This window comes from Carcharodon carcharias, chromosome 3 (assembly GCF_017639515.1).
Source record: "Carcharodon carcharias isolate sCarCar2 chromosome 3, sCarCar2.pri, whole genome shotgun sequence".
Lineage (NCBI taxonomy): Eukaryota > Metazoa > Chordata > Chondrichthyes > Lamniformes > Lamnidae > Carcharodon > Carcharodon carcharias.
Genome location: NC_054469.1, coordinates 86983237 through 87006396, shown reverse-complemented (window position 1 = coordinate 87006396; position 23160 = coordinate 86983237). Strand labels below are relative to the sequence as shown.

At 42.5% G+C, this 23160-nt stretch overlaps 1 protein-coding gene across 1 annotated transcript in view; it reads right to left on the bottom strand.

The window, feature by feature from the left end:
• Positions 1-23160, bottom strand: part of cntnap2a (contactin associated protein 2a) — a 1656857-nt gene that overhangs the window by 1592050 nt on the left and 41647 nt on the right. The window lies entirely within an intron of this gene.

Below are 23160 nucleotides of genomic sequence, written 5' to 3'. Positions count from 1 at the left end.
TGCAGCAAGACCTGGACAATGTCCAGGCTTGGGCTGACAAGTGGCAAGTAACATTTGTGCCACACGAGCGTCAGACAATGACCATCTCCAACAAGAGAGAAACCAACCATCACCCCTTGATGTTCAATGGAATTACCTTCACTGAATCCCCCACAATCAACATCCTGGGGGTTACCACTGACCAGAAACTGAACTTGATTAGCCACATAAATACTGTGGCTACAAGAGCAGGTCAGAGGCTACGAATCTTGCAATAAGTAACTCACCTCCTGACTCCCCAAAGCCTGTCTACCATCTACAAGGCACAGGTCAGGAGTGTGGTGGAATACTGCCCACTTGCCTGGATGAGTGCAGCTCCAACAACACTCAAGAAGCTTGACACCATCCAGGACAAAGCAGCCCACTTGACTGGCACCACATCTACAAACATTCACTCCCTCCACCACCGACGCACATTAGCAGCACTGTGTACCATCTACAAGATGCACTGCAGGAATTCACCAAAGCTTCTTTGGCAGCACTTTCCAAACCCATGACCACTGCCATCTAGAAGGACAAGGGCAGCAGATAGATGGGAACACCACCAGCTGGAAGTTCCCCTCAAAGTCACTCACCATCCTGACTTGGAAATATATCGCCGTTCCTTCACTGTTGCTGGGTCAAAATCCTGGAACTCACTTCCCAACAGCACTGTAGGTGTATCTACACCACATGGACTGCAGTGGCTCAAGAAGGCAGCTCACCACAACTTTCTCAAGGGCAATTAGGGATGTGCAATAAATGCTAGCCCAGCCAATGAACCCCTCATCCCGTGAATGAATATAAAAAAATGAGTACCCCCTCACAGTGACAAAGGTTGTTCTGCTATTACCAGCATCAACATTTTTTTCTTAAATATCTTTTACCCCTATTATCTTAGATTCTATTGTTCCCATACGCCTCTTTTAATTTAACTTTTCCAAATATAAAATTCTTTCATGTTTTCCTATTGCCTCCACTGTCAGGTCAAATAAAATTTAATAACCTTCTCTTGTTCACTTATGAAACCTTTATAAGTTGTAAAAGTCCCTTGTCACTTCTAAACTCCCCTTTGAACTTTAACAGCTGAAAAGCCAAGTCCCTACCTATCACCTAATGCAAGTTTTAAAACCCAACCTACTTACTTGTAAATCCACTCCACCAGAGCCTCTCATTACAAATGCATGCATCTAACTCCTTTACCTTTCATCATTCAGTTCTCACAGACAAGCTGTCTTTACTAACCTTCCCCATGGGCATACAGCTTTCTTTACAGAATACCACCATATTCCCAAAATATCAGAATAATAACACCCATCTTCACAAAGGCTATACTCTGTTAAAACCTTTATATAAGTAGAGATAAGATGGAGAGCTTGGAAGAAAGGCAGGATAAAATGAATGTGAAACTGCAGGGCAGCAGAAGTTTAGCTATTAACAGAATGTGAATCTTAGAACCTTTGGAAAAACAAGAGGCACCTTTACATGCCCACGTGTTGGGGAATAGGGGTTTCTTGGACTATCAGTGATCTCAGCTTGATCCAATCATGTTGGCCAGGACAAACAATAGCATAATATGCTATGGCAAGGGTCTCTCAATGGGGATAAAAGAAGAGAGCTACAAGACTTCATTGATGCATCTAGAAGAGGAAGCCAGACTACGGTCAATGGAACACAGAAAAGGAAGAAGAGATATTGTGCTACAGAGAGCTCAGAAGCAGGAACTGAAGGACCCGAGTCTCACTGTATCTCTATTGCCATGGTTAACTATTAACTTTGTATTTTTTTGTAATACTTAATAAACTCTCTGATTTGATTAAAGAATTTGAGTCCATACCTTGTAGAATTAGTCAGGAACCCTAAGTAAGATGGGTTGGGGTATCTTCTGTTTCACATACATTATCATATCTAGCAGTCTCTTTCTGTGATATCTTACAGATCTGCCACATAAATACTTTCATAAGAGCAGGTCAGAGACTGGGGTTTCTGAAGTGAATAAGATACCTCCTGGCTCCCTAAGGTGTTTCCACCATCTACAAGGCACAAGTCAGAAGTATGATGGAATAATCTCCACTTGCCTGGATGAAGGTTGCTTCAATAACACTCAAAAAACTCAGAATAAATAAGCCCACTTGTTCAGCACCTTATCCCACCACCTTAAACATTCACTCCCCCCCGTACCATCTACAACATACACTGCAAATTCCCATTCATCCTGTACCAACTGGGATCTCATCTTAGCTCATCCATCTCCATTTGAAAATGTCTGCTTTTATACCTAACCCCTTCGATGCCTTAAAACTTGCAGTCTGACTGTCTTCAGTTTAATTAAATTAGTTGTACATACACACAACACATCCACAGTAATAATAGGAAAAATTATATTCTCCCTCCAAAGTGACCACACTACAGGCAAAAAATAAAACATTTGAAAAAAATGAACTAAATCAATTGCCCTAGAGATCCAGCATGATGGGGTGAATGGCCTCCTGAGTTATATGATTTTGTAAGAATATATAAACAATGTTTTGGTTCTAGGATATTAAATAAGAGAGGCCACACTTCTCTCAAACACACTCTTTGAATTTTGTGATGTTAAATACTTCAGCTTGAGAATTTCAAAATAGCAAAAAGTAATTTTTAAAATTCAAAGGATGTGGGCTTCGCTGGCTAGGCTGGAATTTATTGCCCATCCCATAGCTGCCCTTGAGAAGGTGGCAGTGAGCTGCCCTCTTGAACCGTTGCAGTCCATGTGGTGTAGGTACCCACAGTGCTGTTAGGGAGGGAGTTCCAGGATTTTGACCCAGTGACAGTGAAAGAACAGTGATATATTTCCAAGTCAGGGTGGTAAGTTGCTTGGAGGGGAAATACCAGGCTATGGATATCCCATGTATTTGCTGCCCTTGTCCTTCTAATTGGTAGTGGTCGTGGGTTTAGAAGGTGCACTCTAAGGAGCCTTGGTGAGTTTCTGATGTGCATCTTGCAGATGGTACACACTGCTGCTACTGTGCATCAGTGGTGGAGGGAGTGAATGTTGGTGGCTGAGGTGCCAATTAAGTGGGCTGCTTTGTCCTGGATGACGTCAAGATTCTTGAGTGTTGTTGGAGCTGCACTCATCCAGGAAAAGGGAGAGTATTCCATCACATTCCTGACCAGTGCCTTGAAGATTATGGACAGGCTTTGGGGAGTCAGGAGGTGAGTTACATGCTGCAGGATTCCTAGCCTTTAACCTGCTCTTGTAGCCACAGTATTTATATGGCTAGTCCAGTTCAGTTTCTAGTCAATGGTAACCCCCAGGATGTTGATAGTGGGGGATTCAGCAATAGTAATGCCAATGATTGTCAAGGGATGATGGTTAGATTCTCACTTGTTGGAGATGGTCACTGCCTGACACTTTTGTGGCATGAACTTGCCACTTGTCAGCCCAAGCCTGGATATTGTCCGGGTCTTGCTGCATTTGGGCATGAACTGCTTCAGTATAGGAGGTGTCACGAACATTATGCAATCTTCAGCAAACATCCCCACTTCTGACCTTATGATGGAAGGAAGGTAATTGACGAAGCAGCTGAAGATGGTTGGGCCTGGGGCACTATCCTGAGGAACTCCTGCAGTGATGTCCTGGAGCTGAGATGACTGACCTCCGAAAAACTCAACTATCTTACTTTGTGCTCGGTATGACTCCAACCAGCAGAGAGTTTTCCCCCTGATTCCCACTGACCTCAGTTTTGCAAGGGCTCCTTGATGCCACACTTGGTCAAATGCCTCACTCTCGCATTACCTCTGGAGTTCAATTCTTGTGTCCATGTTTGAACTAAGGCTGTAATGAGATCAGGAGCTGAGTAACCCTGGTGGAACCCAAACTGGGCATCAGTGAACATGTTATTGCTAAACAAGTGCCACTTGATAGCACTGTTGATAACCGCTTCCATTACTTTACTAATGATGGAGTATAGGCTGATGGGGTGGTAATTGGCTGGGTTGGATTTGTCCTGCTTTTTGTGTACAGGACATGCCTGGGCAATTTTCCACATAGCTGGTTAGATGCAAGTGTTTTAGTTGTTATGGAACAGCTTGGCAAGGGGCACTGCAAGTTCTGGAGCACATCTTGAGTACTATTGCCCGAATATTCTCAGGGCCCATAATCTTTGCAGTATACAGTGCCTTCAGCTGTTCCTTGATCTCACGTGGATTGAACCAATTTGGCTGAAGACTGGCACCTGTGATGCTGAGGACCTCTGGAGTAGGCTGAGATGGATCATCCACTAGGCATTTCTGGCTGAAGATTGTAGCAAGTGCTTCAGCCTTATCTTTTGCACTGTTGTGCTGGGCTCCCCCATCATTGAGAATGGGGATACTTGTGAAGCCCCCTACTCCAGTGCATTGTTTAATTACCCACCACTATTCACAGCTGGATGTGGCAGGACAGCAGAGCTTAGATCTGATCCGTTGGTTGTGGAATCACTTAGCTCTATCACTTGTTGCTTTTGCTGTTAGGCATGCAAGTAGTCCTGTGTTATAGCTTCACCAGGTTGACACCTCATTGTTAGGTATGCCTGGTGTTCTTCCTGACATGCCCTCCTGCACTCTTCATTGAACCAGGGTTGATCCCCTGGCTTGATGGTGATGGTAGAGTGGAGGAATATGTTGGGCCATGAGGTTACAGATGTGGTCGAGTACAATTCTGCTATTGCTGCTGATGGCCCACAGTGCCTCATGGTTGCCCAGTCTTGAGTTGCTAGATCTGAAATCTATACCATTTAGCATAGTGGCAGTGCTACATAACACAATGGAGGGTATCTGTCATGACTATAATGTTATTGGAAATTATTTTTCAAAATAGAGTTCTAGTGGGGTCTGTGTGTATGTGTGTGTGTGTGTGTGTGTGTGTCTTAATTGGATTAAAGCCAACTAGTTTGGGTACTTTGGTGTATAGTAGTTTTGAGATGTTAATTAGGTAAATGTAAGGGGGGGAGTAGAAGGTAAAGTGTAAATTTGCATCTGTTAAAGGAAACCACTCAAGGCTGTGGACGAAATCTTACACCTAGACAGAAGACGTCAAGCAATGTGTTTATTTTCTTCAGCTTACTAATAAAATTGGTGGGGTGAAAGGATGTTATTGTTAGAAGAGGTAAAGTTAAAATCCCAGTGATACAATGGAAAATTTACATTCAAAGAGAAAGCTTAACATATGAGGAACGTTTGAGGACTCTGGGTCTGTACTCAATGGCGTTTAGAAGGGTAAGGTGTGATCTGATTGAAACTTACAGAATACTGAAAGCCCTGGATAGAGTGGATGTGGGGAAGCTGTTTCCATTAGTAGGAGAGAGTAGGACCCAAGGGTACAGCCTCAGAATAAAGGGAAGACCTTTTAGAACAGAGATGAAGAGAAACTTCTTTAGCCAGAGAGTGGTGAATCTATGGAATTCATTGCAACAGAAGGCTGTGGAGGCCAGGTCATTGAGTGTATTTAAGACTGAGATAGATAGGTTCTTGATTGGTAAGGGGATCAAAGGTTACAGGGAGAAGGCGGGAGAATGGGGTTGAGAAACTTATCAGCCATGATTGAATGGCAGAGCAGACTCGATGGGCCGAATGGCCCAATTTCTGGTCCTATGTCTTATGGTCTTATATATATATATATATATATATAAAAGAGTGAAAGGAGATTGTGTGTAGGGTAGAGGAATTTTAAGATCTAACAAATGTGTGTGTAGCCTTGAGCCTGTAAGCCTCAAGCTAATATCTGCAAGGACACAGAGCTGAAAGAAACGCATTTTGAATGTGACTGTCCAAGGTGTGTTTTACCAGGCATCTCTTTAAATCTATGTAATTTACTGTTGCTTTAATGGTGGTGTAACTGAGAGTCAGATTAAGAAGAGTATTTTTTTAGTTATTATAGTGGTAATTTTGTAGATATATGTATGTACTTACAATCTTTCTTGTATTAATAAACATATAATTTAGTTTTATAACAAGCCTTTTGAGACTCGGTGGTCTTATTACTACGGAATTCAAAGCCTGCATCTTGAAACATACAAATTGCAAAAATTGTTTATAATAGTTGTTTCAAGTATCCCTTTGGGAATTGAACAACTCAGCCTTTCCCATTGGCTGTGTCATAACATATCCTCAATGTGAAGACAGGACTTCCTCTCCACAAAGGATGTGCAGTGGTCACTCCTACCAATACTGCCATAGACAGATGCATCTGCAGCAGGCAAGTTGGTGAGCATGAGGTCAAGTATGTATTTCCCTCTTGTTGGTTCCCTCACCACCTGCCGTAGACCCCGTCTAGCATCTATGTGCTTTAGGACTCGACCAGCTCGGTCAGTAGTGGTGCTACCGGGCCACTCTTGGTGATAGACATTGAAGTCCCGTGCCCAGAGTACATTCTGCAACCTTGCCACTCTCAGTGCTTCCTCCAAATGGTGTTCAACATGGAGGTGTACTGAATCATCAGGTGAGGGAGGGTGGGGTGATAGGTGGTAATCAACAGGAAGTTTCCTTGTTCATGTTTGACTTGATGTCTTGAGACTTCATGGGATCCGGAGTCAACACTGAGGACTCCTAGGGCATCTCCCACCCGACTGTATACCACTGCCATCACCTCTGCTGGGTCTGTCCTGCTGGAGGTATAGGACCTACCCAGGGATGGTGATGGTGGTGTCTGGGACATTATCTGTAAGGTATGATTCTGTGAGTATGACTATGTAAGGCTGTTGCTTGACTAGTCTGTGAGACAGCTCTCACAATTTTGGCACAAGCCCCTAGATGTTACTAAGGAGGACATAGCAGGTTTGACAGGGGTAAGTTTGCTGTTGTCATTTCCGGTGCCTCAGTTGATGCCGGTCCAGTTTAATTCCTTTGAGACTTTGAGCCCTTTAACATCTTGGACTGAAAACCCAATTTTTAAAACTTGAGTAAACATGAAATAAACCAGCGGGACTTGTTATGCAAAAAAAGATGGCACATCTTATGGAAGCTGCCAAGAACGATTACTGAATATTACTATTTATAGGGGAGATGACCCAAGATTGCATATCACAGAGTCCTGCCTGCCAATTTGTTCCATATTTACTGCTTGTTCATGCTAAGTCCTAATATAACCTTGTACCTCTCATTGCTGATCACACATGCGCTTTATGAACAGAGTATGCATTCAATGACTACTCAACTTTAAAAAAATGCAATGGGCAGCCATGTTATGTTCCTATTGCCATTCAGTGGGTAATGGGATAAAAATACAGACTCTGCATCATTCACCTGTTTGATATATGTGTTGCCAGTTCTTTGGCTTATATGGAGGATGATTCTCATGCTAGCCTGGAACTGTTGGCAGCTGAGATGCGGAAGGAAATAGTGACCTTTCCTGCCACCGCCTGTGCCAGTCTTTATTGGAGGTTTGTTACAGGTATTCTGACAGCTGATGGCATAACTAGGCAATTAGTTCCATACTGAGGGATATGTCAGGGCCTGCAGGTATAGTTGTTACTGTAAAAGCAATGTAGAATTTGTGTTTGTGTTTCTGGCATGCATTATTTCACTTTGTACAATTTTATTAATTAAGTAATATAACTCTGGAGCTTTTAAAACAAGCCCATGCTTACTGTAAAATTGTTCTGCCAACCAAGACTGTATCAGGCAGCTCGATGCCTTGCTGCTACCTGAGGTAGACTGAATTGTTTCTACTGTAATAGTACGGCAGTTCTTTCACTATTTTCCAAGACCTCTAATGTAATTTCCTTTAAAAAAATAAGGCTCACCTCACACAGGTCTTAAAAATTATGGAAGGGTTTGAGAGAGTGGGTACAGAGATAATGTTTCCTCCTGTGGAGAAGTGCATAACTTGTAACTATTAGCATAAGATAATCACTACGAAGTCCAACAGGGAATTTAGAAGAAACCTCTTTTCCCAAGAGTAGTGAGAATGCAAAATTCGCTATCATATTGAGTGGTTAAAGCATTTAAAGGGATGCTAGACAAGCATATGAGGGAGAAGGGAAGTGATGGTTATGATGGTAGATTTAGATAGGGAAAGCAGAGGTTCAAGTGGAGCATAGATGCTGGTATAGGCTGGTTGGATGGAATGGCCTGTTTCAGTGCCATATATGTAATAATTGGTTACCCATTGACATTTTCTGGCAAAAAATGGCTGAGTTTGTTCTACATTAACATTTCCCGTATGTTCGGATGCCAACAAAATACACAGAATGCAAAAGAGTGAATTAACAGTTGAAGAAAATAGTCACACAAATGACATATAAAAAAAAAGGCATTAAAAGGTCCAAATGCCTTGAGGCTGGAAACATCTGTCAAAACAAGTGAGTATATTGCATAGGTTTACATCAAACTGCAATCCCCAGATATATGTATGTGCATCACATACAGGCACATGCAAGCACACATAAAGAGATTGCCAGCTACATAAAAATGCAAGACATGAGGATGTCCATCCTCTCCACTACACCCCTTCTTTCTTACAAATAGCAATGCTGGTCTCCTAGTGGTCAAGCTGCATCAAGTGAACAGCCTTGTCAGTCACCCAGGCCCAGGAACTTCAAGCAGCTTCAAGGCCCTACAACAAAAGACCATTTGGCCCTTCTTCAGAGCTCTGAAGAAGAGGCAAACATACTCGAAACATTAACTCTATTTCTCTCTCCACAGATGATGCTAGACCTGATGAGCTTTCACTGCATCATCTGCTTTTGTTTCAGATTTCCAGCATCCACAGTATTTTGCTTTTATCCACAGTATTTTGCTTTTATCTAAAAGTGCTACAAGTTATCTTTGCAAACAGCCACCAAGAAGAGGAGAACCAAAGTGTTGTGCACCAGATCAAAGGAGTTTGCATGTTGCATATGACTTGTTGGCTGCATGTTGGACTTCACAGTGGTGCCTTGTCTCCATGATAAATAATGACATATTGAGATGAATTCCTGCATTCGCCCTGAGAACAGTGCAGAATGAATAGTCATGTGCCTCAAATCATAGTAATCACAATGTATTTACAACAATCATTTCTCTTTTTCTGAATGCAACAAAAGACAGCACAGAATAAACACCTAGCCACTAAATTCAACTCATAATTGCAATCACTGCTCTCAGGATAAGCTACCTAAGAAAGTAATTCATCTTTAAACAACAACTGTTCAGAATAATTATCTCCAAAATAGGTGAATTGAGTTATTTCTATTTTTAAGGTTATTATGATTTAAAATTCTGTTGTTAGCACACTATTGTTAGCGTATGAACTGGTGAACTGACTGCACAAATGTTTCAGTGAATACAAAAGGCAGGTAGTGATAAATGGGGATTCACCATTTCATTGCAGCACCGAGGCTGCATCTCCAAGGGAGGTGGGTTTAATTTGTTCCCTTACTCAAATTCATAATCATTGCAGGAGATACCATCAAAAATTATTTCTCTTTGCTATGATATCAAATGAGTTACCTCTCAAACTGAAAGACAAACAGTGACTGAGTTATTCAATTGGACAGTGGGAAGACAAATGCTGGACTTACGAACATATGAACAAGGAACAGGAATAGGCCATTCAGCCCCTCAATCTGCTCTACCATTTAATAAGATGTGGCTGACCTGATAGTAACTTGAAATCTGCATCCTATCTACCCCTGATAACCTATCACCCACCCTCCTTGCTTATCAAGAATCTATCCACCTCTGCCTTAAAAATATTCAAAGACTCTGCTTCGACCACCTTTTCAGGAAGAGGATTCCAAAGAATCATCCCTCTGAGTGCAAAACTGAGAATACCAAATCAGGAACCCTGTTGAGAAAGATTAAACAGTGTTGTTGCCTGTCACTTCCAATCCATAAAAGTACCAAGCTGACTTTAATTACAAGTATTCAGTTCCTTGGTTTGATAATCACATCGGACCTGCACCCTATTGAACAAGTAGAAAAGAAAGCTGAAATGGCTGTTGCAAAGAGTAAGAATTGTAAAAGAAGCTCTTGTGAGCAACAACTCCAGTGTGAAGAGACAAAAACTTTATACACCAGGAGAATAATAGTGAGGCTAACACTAACAGTGCTCACTGTTATTATAGAGTAAATCAGACAACAACATTCCTAGTTTATGTATGTGCAGTAAAAGATTCAAATTCAGGAGCTGCTGTCCAAATCATGCTTCTTCTCCACAGACTGCATTGCAATAGCACTTACTGATAGGCATGGCATTGAAATCCATGTAAGGGGCTGGGCGTAAAATTGCTGCACTCACCCACTAAACATGACAGAAAATGTTAGAGCTGGTGCATTCAGGTGCAAGTGAATTTTTAACCATGTGGTAAATCATAATTACTGCCAAAGAACCTCAGAAGCTTAAAGTTTTGTTTTATAAGCATGAAGTTTCATTACTTCAAAAGTTAATTTTTGTTTTAATTAGATTTTTAAAAATAAAGTGAATTTTGTCTCCTATATCTCCCTTAATCCCGCCTTTCATTCCCTCCCTTTATTTTATTGTTCGTGCATGATTTAAATCTAATTTATATTTCTTGGTTTATACTTTGCATATCTCAGTGAGGATTCTTCAATCTGATTGCTATTGCTTGCTCTGTTCACACACACCACAGCTGTTTGTGAGAGGGCACTGCACTAGACCAATTACCTGATGACAGTAAATTTCTGCTCAAAACACTTGCAAAAAGTCCTGGGCAGCTGAGAGCATCTTGAACAATGAGTGCTGTTCCTTCACCACCGACTGCAAAATCTGAGCTATTACCTTAGGTTTAAGCTGAAATTGGAGAGCAAGAGCAGTCCCTGTCTGGGGAAAAGATCATGTCAAACAAGAGGTAGCTGTCAAATAACATAAGCCCAAGGCAATGTAGCCTTCTGAATTAGTTCTGATCACTTTGGGGGGAAGGGTGCATTGGAGAAATTATTCTTAAAGTATTTTTTATTAATCTTGGTTTTTATCTGCTTTATTCCCTCTCCCAAGACCTGAGTTGGGAGGGAACATCTTAACCTCTTCCTCCATCGAATCCCTCCTATTTATGTTCACAGCCACCCCTTTGACCTTGCCATTTTATATAGCTTCTCCATTCACATTATCTCAATCACAGATAAGGTCAACTCTGAACATTTCCTTGTATCCCTCTCCTGATCCTTCCAACTGCACTTCTTTCTGCATCGGCCCCTGGAAAATACCCCTCAAAGATACTTATAGAGGCACTTCCAAGTTCCCAACTGCCTTAATGTGGGTCCTCTCTTCACCATGATAATTCAGTTCAAACACTTCCTCACCACCAATTTTGATGCCTTGTCCCAGTAAACCCCTTACTCTCTTTCGCTCTTTCCATTCCCCTGGGCACTCTTTCCATTCCCCTGGGCACATCCAGCAGCTTTGCAGCCTTAAGTCTGGTTTTGCTTATTTATTATGAGATCTGGCTGGACCACATCAAGCAGCATATGTGTTTACTCTCCTCTGCCAAAACTTCTCACTACTCCAGGAACATGATGGAAAGCAAAGATAAGTCCTGGTTTCTTTTGTTCACTACTAATCATCTTCTTCAATCTCTCTTCATCTGCCCCCCTGCACCCCTTCCCAACCTCCAACAAATGCAAGGAAGGAACCTATGGTCTTCTCTGTCAATGAATTTCAGAAGTTATATGAGATGACAAGGTCAAAGGCGTGAACATAAATAGGAGAGATTCGATGGAGGAATTCCCTATCAACTCAGTTCTTGGGAGAGGGAATAAAGCAGGTAAAAACCATACAGCTTCTCTGCTGCTTCCCTCCATTCTTCTAGTCCACCAAGTCAAATTTTCCCAATGTTCCCCCACAGCCCCCTATCTTAGTGCAGACCTCAAATCTTTCTCTAGTTATTCTCCTATCTGTTTTCATGGCCTGTCCAAGCTCATCTAGTTCATAAGGCCCACCTTCTGCTCTCTTGAACTCACAACCTTCTAAACCCAGTGGCTGGAGTGGTATATGACTGTCATTAATGAGAACTCAGAAAATCAGCTCTCAGAGACTGTCTTTGATTCAAATCACAATGATACAAAGCTGACCTGGAAGGCAAAGTATTGTTACAATTGGACTGGATGATCCACACACAACTGAATTGTAGCTTGCAACATATCTCCTTCTCATCACCTATTAGCAATGATAATTTAATTGTACACACATCTATCTTAGAGCTCAAATTACTCTAAACTGTTCTTCCATAATCTTTCTGCTTTTTATCTTTTAATTTGACACTTACATTATCTCTCCTAAATGTAGAGAAAATCTAGAGCTATGGGTGTAGGAAGAAACTTTATTCCATTGGGTGTAGGACAAAACTTTATTCCATTCAAGAATAAAATGAGACCACTAGATCAACTAGGCTAAACAGCAGAAAGGTAAATACAGCAGCTCAGTTTCAAAAGTTTTGGTTACTCTCTCCATTAGAAGAAGCATATTGAACCATATGGTTATGGTTCAAATAATCATATTTGAATATATGGTTGTGCATATTCAAACCAACCTTCTTTCCCAAATCTATTGGCTTTATTGGAGTTGGAATAAATAAACCCCAAAAGTACCACCTGCAAAGAAAGAGAGTAGACAGGTACTAAGAAAGCAAAATAGTTGCAACAGAATTACTAAAAATTCACAGTAATGGGATGAGCCCTTTTTCCAATTGTTACAACAGAGAACCTGTAAATCAAATGTGCTCATCCAAGTTAAAGTACTTTCTACCCACATCAACCAAAATGTCTCTTATTCCTGTAGTTCATTGTTGATATTTGTATCATCCATGCTGCTGACACCGGCACCAATCAGCAGCAGCAGCACTGTTGTTTCAGGTTCAGATGCATCAGAAAGATTACCAATGAGTATGATGACTACTTTCCCGAGAAGAGGTGTAGAAAGCAGTTGCAGGAGAATATGGGGAAAGTAATCTAATCACAGCCCCATCCTAACTAATACCAATGACCAATCCTGCTATTTCAAATTGGGAACAGATGCTAATATGGTAGATGGTGACCACTCAAGTTTTTTCTACACCACAAATATATTGTCGGTATTAAAAACATGCAAATCTCCATCTGTTGTCTGGCAACATTTCACAGTTAATTAATTAAATTAACCCATTCCAAGCCCGCCAACAGAAGTGAAAAAGCAATATGAGAAATTAAGAGCACACAATCACAGTCCAAGACATACACTGTAGGCTGTACTGTGGAAAACACCCAGACTAGGTCTGGGTAGTGGAAATATTGTCTGAGCAATTCAATGGTCTTCTCAATGACAGTTCTAGTGGTTGAAATCATGGGCTATATTTGGGTTTAGCTGGTGAGTGTGGGCTTCATAGAGATTTCAAGAGCCAGTTGTAAAAGTATACCTCTTGCCACAAGTCATCGGCATCACAGTTACCATATTGGGTCAAAGACCAGTGGGAATGGAAGATTGCCACTATATGTAGGTGTCATTACATAGGAACATAGGAACAAAGGAACTTAGGAACAGGATTAGGACATTCAGCCCATCGAGCCTACCCATCATTCAAACAGATCATGGCTGATCATCTATCTCTATGGCATTTTTCCCCACTATCCCCATTTCCCTTGATGTAATTAGTATCCAGAAATCTACCGATTTCTGTCTTGAACAGAGCCAATGATTGAGCTTCCACAGCCCTCTGCGGTAGAGAATTCCAAAGATTCACCACCCTCTCAAGTGAAGAAATTCCTCCTCACCTCAGTCTTAAATGGCCTGCCCCTTATTCTGAGACAGCATCCCCTGGTTCTAGACTCACCAACCAGGGGAAACATCCTATCCATTTCTACCCTGCCACGTCCTTTAAGAATTTTCTAAGTTTCAATGAGATCACCTCTCATTCTTTGAGCCTCGAGAGAATACAGGCCCAGTTTCCTCAATCTGTCCTCAAAAGACAATCCTGCCATCCCAGGGATTAGTCTGGTGAACCTCCATTGCGCTCCCTCTACGGCAAGTATATCCTTCCTTAGATAAGGGGACCAAAACTATATGCTGGTCCATCTTGCCTGAGCCAGCTCTTTGAATGAGCTATCCAGTTAATTCCACCTCCTGCCCCTTCTGCACAGCCCTGCAATATTTTTCCCTTCAAGTATTTGTCCAATTCCCTTTTGAAAATTATTATTGAATCTGCTATTTTCATGCTTTCAGGCAGTGCATTCAAGATCTTAACAGCTCACTGCATAAAAATAGTTCCCCTCATCGTGCCTCTGGCTATTTTGTTAATCACCTTGGATCTGTGTTCTTTGGCTACTGATACTTCTTCCACTTGAAACAGGTTCTCCTTAGTTACCCTATCAAAGGCCTCCATTAAATATCCCATTAATCTTATCTGTTTAAGGAGAACAATTCCAGCTACTCCAGTCTCTCCAGCCAACCAAAGTCTCTCATCCCAAGTATCATTTTAGTAAATCTCCTCTGCAACCTCTTGAAGACCTTGAAATATTTCCTAAATTGTGACGCCTAAAATGAAGCACAATACTTTAGCTTAGGCCTAACATGTAATCAAAAAGAGTATTCCTCACACATCAGTAGACATCAATGTAAACTACCCTCCAGTCTAAAAGACAACTGTTCTCTCTGATTCTATGCTTTCAGTATCTTAGCCATTTTCATATCCATGCTAGTACTGCCCCTTTAATCACACAGGCTTCAGTTTTTCTAACAAGACCATTATGTGGTACTTTATTACCTTTTGAAAGTCTATGTATACAACATTAATGTCACCTTGGCCTAAATAGCCAAGTGGTTATGGTACTGGGCTTGTAACCCCAAGATCAAGAGTTCAAATCTCACAATGGCAAATTATGAAACAATGTAATTTCATTACATTGTTCCTGAATAGGAACAGATGGAAATGTGTTTGTACTCGAAAGAGTTACAACATCAATGTCACTACCTTCATCAACTCTCTCCATTATTTCATCGAACAACTTAATCAAGTTAATGAAGTGATTTGAAATAAACAAACCCATGCTGTCATTTATTAAGCCATATTTTTCCAAGTAACTTTTCATTTTCTGTACAATTATTCTCTCCCCACCAGCAACATTAGGTGGACTGGCTTGTAGTTACCAGGTTTATCCCTCCCCTTTTTTGAACAGGAGTGTAGCATTTGCAATCTCTGGCCTCTGCCACTGATAGCATATTTAAGAAGGATTGGAAGACTGTAGAGGGCAGAGCCTCTGCTACTTCTACCCTTATGCCCCCTCAGTCACTGAGGATGCTTTCCATCTGAACTATGTCTGGGCTCTTAGCCAAGAATGCGTAATGAGGCTAGGCTAAGAGCCCAGAAATTCATTAGAATACTGAAACACCTGAGCCCCAGGAAAACATTGCTTAGTTCATAGCTCTAGCTCTCTGATCTATGCTGCCAACTGTACAATATTTATTTACACAAGATAAAGAGGTTTCAAGTGCTTGCAGTTTCTGAATTTGCTACTTTAAAGGGTCTAGATGATTGACACTTTTATTGGCTTGTAGTAAAAATATTTTTTTTAAGAAAATGTAAAGTTATCAATGAATGATTGCTTTTTTTAAAACTTTCTTACACATTATTTTGTCACTATATGATTCACTGGTTCTCTGCAGTGTATTGTGGGTGAATGGGCTTGGAAATGTCATAGTTTGGCATGGGGGCACAGGAGACCATAGGGAGTGGGTGCGATGCATACCTTGGTTTGGAAAGCATGAGGGGCCATATGGCGTGGGTGGGGGATATAACTTGACTTAGAGGGCATGAAGGGACATGGATGGTGGCATACCTTGACATGGGGTGCATGAGAAGGACCTTTTGAACAGCTTACCTTTCAAAAGGTTCCCTCATGCAGACTGTGGTTCATGACACCTCTTTGAAAAGCTTGCTGGACTCCATGAAAATTACCACATGCTAGGACATGCCTATCCCCATAATGGAGCCTGCCAGGTTGGGAAATCAGGGTGCGGGCTTGCGACCCAAACCAGCCTGCACCCTTAAAAGGCACTGTTAAAAATTTGAAACCCCGGGAATGGTGTCGGGAATCCCAGAATTGGGTCTGGTTGCCATTTTTAAAGGTCTGTGTCCTTATTCGTCAAGTGATCTCTACCTTTTCTCCTTGTGGGAATGTGTTTAGTTTGCACCTGAACTATGTCCTCTTTGCAGTCTTCTCGGTGTTCATTTACTATTTTACTTGTTAATGTTTGATTCCAATTAACTTAAGTCAGATTCTCTTTCAACTTATTGAAATTAGCCCACCAACAGTTGATTATTATCACATTTGATCATTTCTTATACACAACTGCTCTAAACCGAATGGTATTATAACGACTGTTCTTCAAATGCTCACCAACTGAATACCTTCATTCCCCAGAAATAGGCCCAACACTGTTTCTTCCTTAACAAAAACAGAATTACCTGGAAAAACTCAGCAGGTCTGGCAGCATCAGCGGAGAAGAAAAGAGTTGACGTTTCGAGTCCTCATGACCCTTCGACAGAACTTGAGTTCGAGTCCAAGAAAGAGTTGAAATATAAGCTGGTTTAAGGTGTGTGTGTGGGGGGCGGAGAGATAGAGAGAGAGAGAGGTGGGGGGGTGGTGTGGTTGTAGGGACAAACAAGCAGTGATAGAAGCAGATCATCAAAAGATGTCAACGACAATAGTACAATAGAACACATAGGTGTTAAAGTTAAAGTTGATGATATTATCTAAACGAATGTGCTAATTAAGAATGGATGGTAGGGCACTCAAGGTATAGCTCTAGTGGGGTTTTTTTTTATATAATGGAAATAGGTGGGAAAAGGAAAATCTTTATAATTTATTGGAAAAAAAAGGAAGGGGGAAACAGAAAGGGGGTGGGGATGGGGGAGGGAGCTCACGACCTAAAGTTGTTGAATTCAATATTCAGTCCGGAAGGCTGTAAAGTGCCTAGTCGGAAGATGAGGTGTTGCTCCTTCAGTCTACGTTGGGCCTCACTGGAACAATGCAGCAAGCCAAGGACAGACATGTGGGCAAGAGAGCAGGGTGGAGTGTTAAAATGGCAAGCGACAGGGAGGTTCGGGTCATTCCTGCGGACAGACCGCAGGTGTTCTGCAAAGCGGTCGCCCAGTTTACGTTTGGTCTCTCCAATGTAGAGGAGACCACATTGGGAGCAAGGAATGCAATAGACTAAGTTGGGGGAAATGCAAGTGAAATGCTGCTTCACTTGAAAGGAGTGTTCGGGTCCTTGGACGGTGAGGAGAGAGGAAGTGAAGGGGCAGGTGTTGCATCTTTTGCGTGGGCATGGGGTGGTGCCATAGGAGGGGGTTGAGGAGTAGGGGGTGATGGAGGAGTGGACCACGGTGCCCCGGAGGGAGCGATCCCTACGGAATGCCGATAAGGGGGGTGAAGGGAAGATGTGTTTGGTGGTGGCATCATGCTGGAGTTGGCGGAAATGGCGGAGGATGATCCTTTGAATGCCGAGGCTGGTGGGGTGATAAGTGAGGACAAGGGGGACCCTATCATGTTTCTGGGAGGGAGGAGAAGGCGTGAGGGCGGATGCGCGGGAGATGGGCCGGACACGGTTGAGGGCCCTGTCAACGACCGTGGGTGGAAAACCTCGGTTAAGGAAGAAGGAGGACATGTCAGAGGAACTGTTTTTGAATGTAGCATCATCGGAACAGATGCGACGGAGGCGAAGGAACTGACAGAATGGGATGGAGTCCTTACACGAAGCGGGGTGTGAGGAGCTGTAGTCGAGATAGCTGTGGGAGTCGGTGGGTTTGTAATGGATATTGGTGGACAGTCTATCACCAGAGATTGAGACAGAGAGGTCAAGGAAGAGGAGGGAAGTGTCAGAGATGGACCACGTGAAAATGATGGAGGGGTGGAGATTGGAAGCAAAATTAATAAATTTTTCCAAGTCCCGACGAGAGCATGAAGCGGCACCGAAGTAATCATCGATGTACCGGAGAAAGAGTTGTGGAAGGGGGCCGGAGTAGGACTGCAACAAGGAATGTTCCACATACCCCATAAAGAGGCAGGCATAGCTGGGGCCCATGCGGGTACCCATAGCCACACCTTTTATTTGGAGGAAGTGAGAGGAGTTGAAGGAGAAATTGTTCAGCGTGAGAACGAGTTCAGCCAGACGGAGGAGAGTAGTGGTGGATGGGGATTGTTCGGGCCTCTGTTCGAGGAAGAAGCTAAGGGCCCTCAGACCATCCTGGTGGGGGATGGAGGTGTAGAGGGATTGGACGTCCATGGTGAAGAGGAAGCGGTTGGGGCCAGGGAACTGGAAAGTGTTGATGTGACGTAAGGTGTCAGAGGAATCACGGATGTAGGTGGGAAGGGACTGGACAAGGGGAGAGAGAAGGGAGTCAAGATAACGAGAAATGAGTTCTGTGGGGCAGGAGCAAGCTGACACGATCGGTCTACCGGGGCAGCTCTGTTTGTGGATTTTGGGTAGGAGATAGAAGCGGGCCGTCCGAGGTTGGGCGACTATCAGGTTGGAAGCTGTGGGAGGGAGATCCCCAGAGGAGATGAGGTCAGTGACAGTCCTGGAAACAATGGCTTGATGTTCAGTGGTGGGGTCATGGTCCAGGGAGAGGTAGGAGGAAGTGTCTGCGAGTTGACGCTCAGCCTCCGCGAGGTAGAGGTCAGTGCGCCAGACAACAACAGCACCACCCTTGTCAGCGGGTTTGATGACAATGTCAGGGTTGGACCTGAGAGAATGGAGTGCAGTAAGTTCAGAGAGAGACAGGTTAGAATGGGTGAGAGGAGCAGAGAAATTGAGACGACTAATGTCGCGCCGACAGTTCTCAATGAAAAGATCGAGAGAAGGTAAGAATCCAGAGGGAGGGGTCCAGGTGGAGGGAGAATATTGGAGATGGGTAAAAGGATCCGTTGAACTGGGAGAGGACTCCTGCCCAAAGAAGTGAGCCCGGAGACGAAGACGGCGAAAGAAGAGTTCAGTGTCATGCCGAGCCCGAAATTCATTGAGGTGAGGGCGTAAGGGTATGAAACTAAGTCCTTTGCTGAGCACTGAATGTTCAGCATCGGAGAGGGGAAGGTCAGGGGGTATAGTGAATACACGGCTGGGGTTGGGATTGGAAGAAAGGGTGGGGACGGAGGGACAGGCAGGGGTGGAGGGTCCTAGATGGGTGTTGGTGTCGATGAGTTGTTGGAGCTTGCGTTCCTTAGCACTTGAGAGAAAGAGAAAAAGTTTCTTGTTGAGGCGTCGGATGAGCCGAAGGATAAAATGAAACTGGGGGCATGCGCAGCTTTGAAAAAGGGTACGGCGGTGCTGCTGGAGGGAGAGGTCGAGTGTGTTCATATGGCGGCGCATGGCACTGAGTGTGGATTTCAGAATGTGACGGGAACAGCAGTCCGAGAAACGTTTTATGTCCCGGAGATACCTGTAATCCTGGGTGGGTTCGAAACATGAGGGGTGGAATTTCAGTTGAAATCCACGTGGGGTAAGTTGGAGACGGAGACAGTCACTGAGAAAGGAGATATGGCTGTGAAAGCGGGTTTTAGTAAACACCTTGTCAAACACTAGGAGGGAAATGGAAAGCAAGGAAGGTGAGCAAGACAACAGAGGGATACGGAAATCTTGTCGCAGAGAGGAACAGAACTTCTTCAAGGAGGTAGGCATTTCTTGAAGAGCAGTGACAGTCAATTAAACACAGAGATAAAAACAAAAAAACTGCGGATGCTGGAAATCCAAAACAAAAACAGAATTACCTGGAAAAACTCAGCAGGTCTGGCAGCATCGGCGGAGAAGAAAAGAGTTGACATTTCGAGTCCTCATGACCCTTCGACAGAACTTGAGTTCGAGTCCAAGAAAGAGTTGAAATATAAGCTGGTTTAAGGTGTGTGTGTGGGGGGCGGAGAGGTAGAGAGAGAGAGAGGTGGGGGGGTGGTGTGGTTGTAGGGACAAACAAGCAGTGATAGAAGCAGATCATCAAAAGATGTCAACGACAATAGTACAGTAGAACACATAGGTGTTAAAGTTAAAGTTGGTGACTGCTTCTTCCTTATTGGGCTAGAAACATACTGATTGAGAAAGTTCATATTTCAGGAACTTCTTTCCTGCTTTCCCCTCTATATAAGGATAATTGAAGTTTCCCCAGTATCACTAATCTATAGATCTAGCATCTTCCTGAAATGTATCGATAAATGTCCTCCTTTATATCTTTCCCACTAAATGGTGGTGAATTGTATACATACCTGGCAAGTTATTAGCCTTTTTATTGATCCTTAATTCTGTATTTGAATGCTCCAGTACATAATTCCTTTCCAGTGCTATAACAATTGCCAACCCCCTCCTTTTTCCCTTCCCTAGCTTTCCTGAATATATTTCAAAAGTATTAAATCCACAATCCTCTCATTGCTTGAGCCAGATAAAGGAATTATAATATTGGATAATGGAAGTTTTTTCCTAAAAAAAAATAGAAGCAGATAAGAAACAGTACTAGATTTTGGCAATGGAATATGGATACACTTCAGCTAATAGACAGGTTAAGAAAAGAAAAATTAATTTTAAAAAATACAGTAGTTCAATTCAAAACTTTTATCAAGAATGTAAGAAATATGGTTATGGGAACAACTTTACAAGCAATGGAAATTCTGAAGAAACTAAAAAATTGATGTTGGATGATGAGAAATCTGCCTCCGTTTCAATGGAAATGCAAGACTGCATGTGAAAGCACTTAGCAACTTATCAAAAGCAGGACGCTGATTTGAAATTATATGAGCAAATTTATAGAAAAGGTTAATCAAAATAACCCTATTTTGCAACAGAGTGTGCCAAGGAATTTTCCAAAAGGGCAAGTGAGTCTATGGAGTAAGTGTAAGACCATTCATTGCCACAGAATGTTAACACAGTTGTCTATCTGTCTCGAAGTCTTTTGACTGTATTACATGGATGTGTAGAATCTCTTTGACCAATCAGAATAAAAAACTAGAACCACTATCTCTTGAAGCCATCAGATTCCATAACCAGAAACCAAGCAGATTGCAGAGCCACCTCTCATAACCTTGCTGATTTATAGTTTTCTTGACTAAACCAATTGCATTCTACCTTAAAGTTTGTATGGATTACAACATCTGTGACAGGTCAATCACATATTATATTCCTCTATTCTAACATTAATAGGCGAAAATAAATAATTCAACAAAATCACACAGTGACCCATAAACATCCATCCTACCTCCCAATCACTAAGAATCCCTATCCTAACCACACATGGGTTGATGCTAGGCTTTACTGCCAGTCTTGACTTTGCTAGACCCACTTTGACTACACCAGATCCTTTGTAGTCTGCTGTTTGGGTAACTACAGCTACTGGATAACACCTTCAGGATCTCCTTCTCCTGACTCGACACCGAGTGTTTTTGCTCCTCGCTCAGTTCTTTGCATTCCATGCTTCTAATTTTGTCTTCAGTACTGTTTGGTCCAGAATGATTCTACTCCCAGCATATAGCCTCTCCCAACTCTCATATGCACTGTCTTCTATCAACCCTGTGGCTATTGTCTCTCCTTGTCTCTCAAGTACATCATTCTTTTCCAGTGCTATAACAGTATTGTTAATCAATATTGCCAATCCCCTCCTGTTTTCCTTCCCTAGCTTTCCTGAATACATTTCAAAAGTATTAAATCCCCAATCCTCTCCTTGCTTGAGCCAGATAAAGGGATTATAATATTGGATCATGGAAGTTTTTTCTAAAACAAAAAGAAGTAGATAAGAAACAGTATCAGATATGGGCATTGTAACATATTTTCTGCATTGCCTCAATTTTAAAACCTAAATATTCCTGTATTAGGCCTCTGATGTGCCATCCATTCCCCAATAGGATAATCAGAGCGGCAATGCAAAGACTATTGGACATGAAAGAGTAGTTAATTTTTCATTTCATTTGCTTAAAACCAGCTAAGTCCATAGTTTTCCCAGTTCAGATGAAAGTTACAGACTTCATCCATTACCTCTGTTTTTCTTTCCACAGATGCTGCATGATTTGCTGAGCATTTCCAGCAGTTTATAGAGTATCGTTATTGTTGTTTACAGCATAGCCGATGGCAGCAGTCGGTAAAATGAGGCTACCTTGCAGCCAGACTGTTTCAATAGTTGATCCAACATTGCTTTGAGGGGGAGACTGAGTGATTCAGCATGAGTGGGGAGGGAGTAGGTGCACCAGCGAAGGAAAAATGGTGCAAAGAGGGAGGGAGGGAGGGAGCCATAGTGAGCGTGGGTGTGAGAACATGCAAGGGGGACAGTGGTGAATGCAAGGGGAGAATAGCACACACAAGAGGAGAGAGGGTATGGGAGGGAAGAGAGTGCACACAGACAGATGAGAGAGCACAAGCATGTGGGGGATAAAGAGAATGCAAGGGGAGAAGAAAGAGGCTGGCATAGATGGGCATCAGGAAGAAAGAATTTACACTTACTTATTGCCTTTCATAGGTTCAGGGCATGTCAAAGTGCTTCACAGCTGCTGAAGTACTTTTGAATTCTAGTCACTTTGTAATTTAGGAAACGTAGTAGCCAATTTGCACACAGTCAGATATCACCAGCAGCATTGAACTTTGCACACAGATAACATGTATTAATACTGGTTGAAGGTTTGACATTGGCTAGGGTACCAGCAGCAATTGCCTGCTTTTCATTGAATAGTACCATGTACAACTATCTAAGCAGGTGGACATGGCGTCCACTTAATGCTTCATCCAAAAGATGGCACCTTCAATAGTGCAGTAATCCCTCAATACTGTACTGAAGTGTCAGCCTAGATTATCTCTGGGGAAGAACTTGAACCCATAACTTTCTGAATCACGAGGAAAGAGAGCTATCACCAAGGCTGGCATCTGTCACATCACATAGTCTACAATGTTTCCGTGAATTAGGGAAATGAGAGCTGTTACAAGGAGCAACAGCTTTTTCAGTTTTCCTCTAAAGGATAAAAGGCAACTGCTGGACAAGGCACAGAGCTTTCATTGGATTTCACCCTGAGTATAAAGAGTCACACATGGAACCTACATAAGCATCTGGGCTCTTCATATCAACTTATGGTCTATTTGAACAGAAATGGTTTATACTTAATTAGTGATCCACTGGTATCTGATCATAGAAATTATATTCCTCATATCAATGGCAATTATCTAAAAAGCATCCATTTTGTCTTTGTTGCATG